At 44.8% G+C, this 10,000-nt stretch overlaps 1 pseudogene; it reads right to left on the bottom strand.

Moving 5' to 3' along the window:
* On the bottom strand, window positions 1-2,033 carry LOC143034622 (uncharacterized; annotated as a pseudogene).
* Between the last annotated feature and the right edge of the window lie 7,967 nt (window positions 2,034-10,000).

Genomic DNA, 10,000 nt, shown 5'->3' with positions numbered 1-10,000 from the left:
TTACTTTACTAAACGCTCGCCATGCTTCTTGTTCACCTTGGCTTCCATATTGGTGTAAAAATGCTTGTCCTTTAACAGAGTTCTAATTTGGGGACCATCAAATATGCCTGCATGGAGCTTGGCATCACTGATCTGTGGGAATTTTTGCAGTAGATACTTAAAAAGCTTGGCCTTCTTTATTCAGTGCTTTGACAAAGTTCTTCATCAGGCCAAGCTTTATATGAAGAGGAGGCAGTAAAACATTTTTGGGAGGGACTAGAGGTTGAGCTACCCACATTGTGGTAGCCAATTTGGAAATGCCTCTCGAGATGGCCAGTCTTTTTGCTTATAGTGAAGACTATCCGCCCGGCTATCCCATAAGCACATGAAGCATGGATATTTTGTGTAGCCTCCTTGCATACCCAAGAAGAAGGCACACAACCTGAAAGAAAACATATTGATGCATATTGATGTACATGGTTTCTAAGAACTTCTATTTTTTGCATAGGCAATTTTCACTAAGTTTATTAGGGGTAGGGAGAAACTAATATGTGTATAATATCCTTCTGTCATTGGTATTTAGAAACAAACATTCCTTGAAATATTTAACAAGTTCAATAAAGTAAAATATATCTTACCTTGAGATCACCAGATATTAACCAGTTGTGGTTAGAGTACTTGATTGTATTAATCAATACTTTCATATTTTTGTAGCTTTCTGTTAACTGAACTGAATGGCCAATAGGTACAGATGCCATTTTATTGCCAATATTTAAGAGTACTACTGCCTTCAAGCTTCTGCTAGAAGAATCAATAAAGAGCCTCCATTCACTTGGTTGGTAAGGAACGCCAAGTGCCTCAATTAAACCTTTTACATCATTGCAATACAACCAAAGAGCTGCAAGAATCAACTGCAAAGAACTTTCGAAACTCTTCGTCTCTATTTCTGAACCAAAAGTATGTAGTTTCTTGAGAGAGGAGGTTGCTCTCACTAAGACGGGATGCAAGAAGTTGTGCGTTCTCTTTAGAAAGACCAAGATCTCTAGTCAAGTCATTAAATTGACCTTGAGTGAGTGCTCTTGGCAAAGTCATTGTAGACGTAGTTTGATATGTCACTGAAGTGTCAGTGTCATCCCACTTCTATATCTATCTTCTATATTGTCTTGTAGCTCAGTATTTTTAGGTGTAGAAGGAACTGGAACTCCTGGACCATGTGGTTGTGGTTTAATGGCAGAAGGAACATCAGGATAGACTACAGTGTGTTTGATCTTCTTATTGACCACCTGAAAAAAAGTTTCGCATACTTAATTTACATACTTTTAATTCACTCGACCCTCGTTTCCACATTTTTATAAAAATTTTTCATACCACGTAAAATTATAAATTTTAAATAAAATAAAATTTTATATACAATTTAACCACAATTTTTCTACCAGAATAATACACTATTTTTATACACAATTACAATTTTAATAGGCTACCAAAAGATTTGTATAAACATTTCTAGATTTGTCAAGGACTATATTGTTAAAGTAATTATCTCACCTTTAAGATTTGTCATGCAAAAATAGCAGTCTGTAATGTGGTCCTTGCCTTCTCTCCACACCATAGGTACACCAAATGACAAACAGTTCGTTTTGCCCTCACTCCAGCGTCTTAAGGCTATGACACAGGCTTTGCAGCACATATGTGGAGCAAAGTTTTTGTCTTGATCACCTAGCTTTATTCCAAAATATGCATTGTAAAGGAACTTTACTAACGGCGTTATAGTGCATTGCTGGTCACTAAAAGTTACCTTTCCACAAACAAAACAAAATCTATCAGGACTGTTTTTTACACTTTCTATTCATTTTTTATTAAATATAAGGAGTTTTGCTAATGTATTTGCCTGCAAAAAAATTCGCAAAGATAAATAAAGTTTTAGAAATACACTTTAAACACTGTTCATAGATGAGAAAAGTCGGATTAAAAAAACAACACTTAGTTGGAGAGTGAGCAAGCAACACAACCACTCGCGCTCGCGGTCAGCTAGAGACTGAGCTCTCTAACGCCATCTAGGGAGCTTGGTCTGTATCTTAAAAACTAGACCTGATTGAGCAATATGAATGCTTGATTTTGGATTTAGGATAAAAATTTTATTAAGAATCATCTATGAAACCCTCAGGAACATTTTTGACGCAGACCAGTGTTATCAATGGACAAAATTTTGTTATACTGATGTTGAATCAACAAAATACTGACAAACTACTGAAGAATTTAGATTTTCTAACAAGGGTGTCGGGGACTTCTGAAAGGCTTGGCAAGGGTGCCTCAAGCCAGAAAAGGTTGGGAACCTTTGACTTGCTAGAAAAAGGCCTTTTACTTATCGAGAGTCGCACAGAAATTACAAAAATAAACTAACATCATCATAGAGAACGGCAAAAAAGCAACTATGTTATAAGCAGCAATTAACTAATAACACTAGGTAACATAATATCATTTTTTTTGTCTTGTCCTTGGCTCCATACCATTGTTTTTGCCTTATTCAATTGGGTTACTTTTGGTTTTCATATCAGGTAAAGACCTTTGCAAAATCTCAATTGCCTATTTAATTGCTTTTGAAATATTACAAATGAATTAAGACAAATGAAGAATATAAAGTGTTCTAAAGATTTTTTACTTTATTAAGATCATTCTTGAACTGACGAGATCTAGCAAGAAATTTCTCATATTTAAAAGAATTTTCTTACATTTCATAAATCTCAGATATTCCAGATTGTTATACCATTTTTTCAGAAGTTTCTAGAACACTTTAGAACATTTTATTCAATGTAAACCTTTCCAAAATATTCTAGGATTTTCTAAAATACAGTAGAAAGCTGTAGAATACTCAAGAATTTTCTGGAGTCTACAATTGTTTTCAAGAACGATTCAGAATATTATAAAGTAGGTTCAAGAATATTCTAGAAAGATTGAGAACATTTTGGAACACATTCTAGAAAGACTAAGAATATTTTAGAATACTGCTTGACAATGTAAATGCTGGGGCTTGCAGATCACCAATCAGTTCTGCTTTGTTTGAAAAGATACATCACAAAATATGAAATGGCATCAAGAGGCTGCAGCCCTTCTCCAGATGCATTCTGCTACACATGTGGTCAATTCATCATGACAAGAGCAAAGAAGTTCTCTGTGACAGCATCTGAATAAATGTGTGAAGCTTACAAAGCATATTTTGGTGTGCCAACTGGGGACCAAGACAAGACCCTGGGCACCTCATTTTGCTTGTGAGCATTGTAAGAGACCACTAGAAAGTAAGATAGCTGTTATTTTTGTTCAAGAGTAAAATCCAATTAAGAATTAAAATAAAAACACATTAAGTTTAATAAAAACTCATACTGTTGTTCTTTTACAGGATAGTATAGAGGGGAAAACAGAGCCATGAATTTTGCTATTCCTAAGATATGGCGTGAACTTACTGATCACTCGACTGATTGCTTTTTCCGCATGGTGGATCCTTCCAAACGCCGATCTGGGAAAAATACAGCTGCTGTTGTCTATCCAGACATTCCATCTTCCATTGCGCCAGTACCACACAGAGCTGATCTTCCTGTACCAGCTCCTCCAGAAAGAAATAAACTATCAGAAGAAAACAGCAAGTCAGAAGATGAGGTAAACAGAGAGGAAGACTGTGACATCATACATACAGTTGCATTTGGGAGGAATCTTTATTACCCAAACCAAAGAGACCTCAATGACCTAATCAGAGATTTTTATTTGACAAATTCAAATGGTGACCTTTTGATTTCAAGGCTGAAGTAATGGGATTTACTTGATGACAGTGTGCAAGTGACTTAGCCAAAGAAAAAGTCACAAACATTTCTCCAGCTTCTTTGCAAAGGAGGACAGGCTATGCTATTGCAATGATGTATCATGCTTATTTGATGCTAGTGGAATTGCTTGTAATGCAGATGAATGGAAACTTTTCTCTGACAGCTCCTCTAAAAGCCTGAAAGTTGTCCTTCTGCACAATGGAAACAAGTACCCATCTCTGCCTCTTGCTCATTCTGTGGATCTTAAGGAGGATTACAGCAGTGTAAAGCTTCTACTGGGAACTTTGAACTACAACAAGTATGGCTGGGAAGTTACTGGAGACTTCAAGATGGTGTATTTCTTGACGGGACTGCAAGGTTTTGCCAAGAACTCCAGTTTTCTTTGGCTAAGGAACAGAAGAGACAGAGCAGCACATTACCAGAGAAGGTACTGGCCTCCAAGGACTCACACTGCAATGGGACCACACAATATCAAACGTAAGCTATTGGTGAGTCCTCAAAAGGTTTTGTTTCCTCCACCACACATCAAACTGCACATTCCGTGCTTGGCTCTCGTCGAGAACGGACCTACACCTGAAGGTGCGAAACTATCGCCGTCAACTACTTGAATCCAGTGCTCGTCGTTAACGACTCGTACCGGCTGTCTCAAGTTGTGTTACAGTGCTAAAAACTACTGCGCGCTAGTAAATCAGCCTACTTTCTTATCAAGGCCCTCCCTTCCTCGATGGAATACTCGGGGTCGGAAGCGGCGTCCAGCTTAGAGCAGGACTTAATGATTTCCGACACTGATGACGACATTAGTGTTAACCACTGGCCCGACCTGCCTCGTCCTACCTCCACTCCCCATCACCCTCCAACAACCACCCAGCATGATACCCACCAGTCTACATCGCTCCCCAGTACCAAACGGCGGGCCGACGACACCTCTACCTTCGCCGCAGGAGAATGTCAACCGCCTGCTGCCAAGACGATCAAGGGAACCTCAAGTGAGTGTAATAAGGCTCCTATTCGCCCTACCCTGCCTAATCACAGTGCTACTCCCGTTGCCCCCACCCGACCCACACCCCCCCATCCAGCCATTGCTCCCCGAGACAAGTATATTAAGTTGGCCTTTAGCGGGAACCCATCCACAGAAGTTAAACTCCGCTGGCTGTCAACTATCACCAAGACTTTCCACCTACAACGGGATACGGCCGAGGTTAAGATGGCTGCAATCACCTCTCGATTCATCTACATATCAAGACAACGCACAGACATCCTGGACCGAGTTACTACAAATGAATTTATGTCACTGCCTCTTCTCCCTCAAGACTCCCCCGAAAGACCTCGTAAGTACCCCCAATACCTGCTCACTCGCTATCCCGTTGACGTGGATCACAAGCTTGCCCTACAGCTCCCAGGAGTACACTCAGCCAGGCGCTTCATGCAGAACGGTACCCCCATCAACCGCATTGTTATTGTGTGGAGCCTCCCCGAGACACCCCCCGACACCATTACCTTTGACTTCCTCCCTCTCCTCCCCCCGTGTCAAGTCCAAAGACTCCGTGACGACCGACCCTGGTGCTTCAGGTGTTGGGGTATCGGTCACATTTCCAGGTACTGCTCCGCCTCCCCTAAGTGTGCCTGGTGTGCCGCCGCCCATGAATCCAGAGAATGTCCCGTCCGAAGTGCGCCCCCGCCCCCATCTGCGACTACTTCCACCTCTGAACCTCCACCACAGCCGAACCCATCACAATGGAAGTGCCCCCGATGTCTACAGCCAGGTGTCAACGTCTGGCACGGCTGTACTCGGCGCAAGACCCAGACCAATGGCCCCACCTCAGCCCCACCACCTCCTCCCGCCCGGACTGTCCTCTCTGCTCCCACCCCCCCTCAGCAAGACGCTGCCCTCCGTAAGGCCGTTGCAGCCCTTCAGGCGCGATGTGCAGCACTCGAGGACCGCTTCGCCTCCATTGACACCAGGATTGACAGCCTTGTCTCGGCCCAAACTACTACTGCCACCAGACTCTCCACACTGGCGGAATCCCAACAAACCCTCGTCTCCTCCATCTCCATGCTTGCCGAGAGAATGGAATCCATTGCAACTCGTCTCGACAAACTCTGTAAGTTACAACCCAGTACTAGCCAATCTTCCTCGAATCGTCCATCCACCTCCACACTCCGGTCTCCTACTAGCAAACGCAACGTTCGTAACTAACATTCACCTAGACCTCCTTTCATGGAACATCAATGGTATCACCAACCACAAAAAGTACACACAATTGAAGGCATATGTACAGACACATCACCCTTGTGTCATTTTTCTCCAGGAGGCGTTTCCAAACCGGCCCAACACTGCACCACAGGCACCCTCCCTTCCCGGATATATCCCCTATATTCATACGATACGAAACGGTCTTCTAACATACATACACAATACACTGATACACCGTCTTCTGCGCTCCTCTACAGACCCTGACGTAACATTCCAACTCTTCGAGATAGAAATTGGGGGCGGAATCCTACAGCTCTGCAATATCTACTCTGCTCCCGCACGTCTTCGTCCAACCACTCTTCCACCACCTACGATAAAAGGTATAATATACGCAGGGGATTTCAATGCTCGACATCCTGCATTGGGAGATCGTCCTGGCACCACTAACCGCCCTGGTGTTCACCTACTATCCTTCATCCGACAACATCATCTGACCCGCTGGGACACAGGTGGCGCCACACACTCCCGGGGAGGCACCCTGGACCACGTCCTCACCTCTGGCTTGGTATCATCCCGCATCCAGTGCTCCTCAGTACCTGCATTATTCTCAGACCATATTGCTCTTCTCTTCCACTATTCTCTTCCTACGATACCTACACCCCCTATCACACGCCTACACCTCACCATCCCCCCAAATACTGCCCGACGTACATTTCATACATGACCTGCATACTACCTACCTTAGACTGTTCCTCCCTCGACCAGTTATACACTAGCCTTGTCTCCGCCACCCACGACTTTTACAGGCTTTACGTATCACGACCCCACCTCCAACGTCGCCCTCCTCCTCACTCGTGGTACCTAGACACCCGACTTCAGGACGCACAGAAAGAAGCGGAGCGCGTTGGACTCATGTTCCAAACTAACCCATCTCCTGAACTACTTCATCGTTACCAGCAATCCAGAGACGATTTGACAACCCTCCTAGAATGTGTAAGTACTGACTCCTGGAAGAGATTCACGGACAGAATTAATCACCAAACTAGTGTAGCCTCCATGTGGCACCTTATTCGCAGGGTAATTAAGAAGACTCCTGCTACTGCCCGTCATCATTCCCCCACCGTATTTGCCGAACAGCTCATCGACACGTGGTCAAACCAGTCCAACCCTGCCAACCTACCTACCCCCGTCCAGGATGCCCTCTCCTCCGGTGCTTTTGCTCGTGGACTCCGCCTAGTACATGCTCTGCTGCAAGAGGATGATGAAGAAAATATACCAATCACTGAAGATGAACTACGACGTGCTCTCTTGAGAGGTAAAGCCACGTCCCCTGGGGATGATGGCATTACCTACAATGTGCTACGTTTACTGCACCGTGTACCCGGTAACCCCCTCCTTCGCCTCTACAATATGTGTCTACGAGATGGATATATCCCACATGCCTGGACCACGAGTACAATAATCCCCATACCCAAGCCCGGTACAGCAAATTTCAGGCCCATCTCCCTTACATCCTGCTTCGGCAAAATAATGGAAAGAATCTTGCTCACCCGACTGATGTACCAACTACAAGATCGCCTTTCTCCACGTCTCCGGCTTTCTACCCCAACGCAGCACCCATCACTGCCTCGTCGACTTATATTCTCGCCTCTCCCGTGACAGTGTTGTGGCATTTATAGATCTAAAAAGTGCATTTGATATAGCAAACCGAGACGTTATTTTAGATCAATTAATTGACTTTGGAATTAAGGGTAAATTACTACGATGGATTAAGGGCTACCTCAGTAACCGGACCTCCCGTGTCTTCTTTAGCGATGCCTACAGCTCCTCACGGGATTTTCATCTCGGCACTCCTCAAGGAGGGGTACTAAGTCCATTTCTCTTTAATATACTAATGCATCGTCTCCTCACGTCTTTGCCCACTATTCCTGAGGTCACAATTACATGCTATGCAGATGATCTATGTATTCACTCTACCTCCCCAACACACATACAACTCTTTCTTACTTCTCTCTCCCAAGCTTCTGCTAACTGTGGCCTTGTTGCTTCCCCACAGAAGAGCAGAATTTTCTCCTACCGCCCTCCTGCCACGCTGCCAGAGTTCATGATTGGAGACTGCATCATCCCACTAAGCTCCCAGTACTGCTACCTTGGTGCACCAGTACGAATCTCGGAAACTCTTTCTGCCCGGCGTCAATCCCATCCCGTAATTCGTGAATTGCTAGATCGTCTCCAACGTCGGCTCCGGCCTCTCCAGTGGCTCACCAACAACTCTTCCGGTATCTCTATCCCCGTGGCCAGAACTGTCTATATTACTTTTATACGCTCTGTTGTTGATTACCTCTCCCCTGTCTTAATTCAACTTCCTCGATATGCTCTAGAGCCACTGGAGATTTTTCAGAATAAAGCCATGAGAATCATTCTCGGTTGCCCAATGACTACCAGAATTGTCAACATGCAACGGGAATTACGGCTTCCATCCCTAGTTGAGAGGATTTATTCTAATGTCACCTGCCTCACAGTTAAGTGTATACACTTTCCCCACATCTCACCGCACTTCACAGCACTGGTCAGAGATTCTCTCGGCCCCGCTCCGCCCGTTCCCCGCCTCATGCCCCCCGGTCGCCGTCTTATAAAGTCTATCTCCTCCTTCATTCGCAGCCTAGATTTACAAGTACCAGTAGCTGACATACCCCCAGGCCCTCCCCCGTGGACGCTACCATCGCCTGTGGTTAGCTTCACTCCTACAGCAAAATGTGACCCACCTCCTCTACAACTACAGCTAGCCTTGGAACATGTTACCCAGGTAACATCCTCCATTACTGCTCCGCATCGCCTCTACACTGACGGGTCACTACAATCGGATGGTGCAGCTGGAGGAGCAGTCTACTCACCTGACCTACCGCCGCCTCCTGAGGGCTGGGTCGGCCGTCGACTCAGAGATCACTCCAGCTCCACGTTGTGTGAACTATACGCCATCTTAGATGCTATCGGTCTCGTTTGCCAAAGAGGAGTTAATGCTGTCATTATATGTGACTCTAAGCCTGCACTGCAATCCCTCACCGCTATTCATCCCACTCACCATTCTGTTGTACAACAAATCCTTTCCTTTCTATCCCTACTAAATATCCGTAATCTCTGCATTGAATTTATTTGGATTCCATCTCATGTAGGTTTGCACCATAACACCAAAGTAGACCGCCTAGCAAAAGAAGCCTGCCGACTCCCCCGTCGTGGTGATGGACGACCTCTCTCCCTGCTATGTTACCTCAACAGGGTCCGCTCCGCTGCACTTCTGCCTAAGCAACGTCGACGGGACACCGAGAGACCCTTCAGTGTCACCATCACCCACTACGAATCCGTATGCCGCCACAAATACAAGTACCGCCGCAAGGGACTTATGGTTCGTCGCCACAATGTTGTCTCAGCCCGACTGCGGCTAGGCTACCGTCCACCGTGGCAGGTCGCCGGGGTGGAGGGCGAGCCTGTATTCACAGAATGTCGCCTAAGCCACGCTCCACTAGCCAACACCATCGAGCACTACTGCCTAGCGTGGCCCACTGTAAAACATCTAATACCCCAGGGACTACCATTAGATGCAATCTGTCGTCATCTCCTATCACAAAATAGATTAGATGAAATACTTGTCCGTTACCCCCGCTTTGGTGGGTTCTCATAATACCTGATGCCCTGCGTGACATCTCAATCTTATTCCCCTTTGAATGAATGTACAATACCCAGTGTCGTATGTTACCTGCAACCCATGTATTTGTATGTGTATATAAGTGTATGTGTACGTGTGTAAGCATGTGCATACCAGTTGCCTTCCTAGATTCATTATGAAAACCTCCCCCCCACTGTATGACGCTAATGCGTAATAAATAAAAAAATAAAAATAAAAAAAAAACATCAAACTGAGTCTCATGGAACAGCTTGTTACAGCTCTTGACAAGGAGTCTGCTGCCTTCAAATATCTTCAAGACTTCTTTTCTAAGCTTTCAAAGGCAAAGATGGT

This window comes from Oratosquilla oratoria, chromosome 2, assembly GCF_046742065.1.
Source record: "Oratosquilla oratoria isolate Oo_2021 chromosome 2, ASM4674206v1, whole genome shotgun sequence".
Classification (NCBI taxonomy): Eukaryota; Metazoa; Arthropoda; class Malacostraca; order Stomatopoda; family Squillidae; genus Oratosquilla; species Oratosquilla oratoria.
This window is presented reverse-complemented; position numbering and strand designations above follow the sequence as displayed.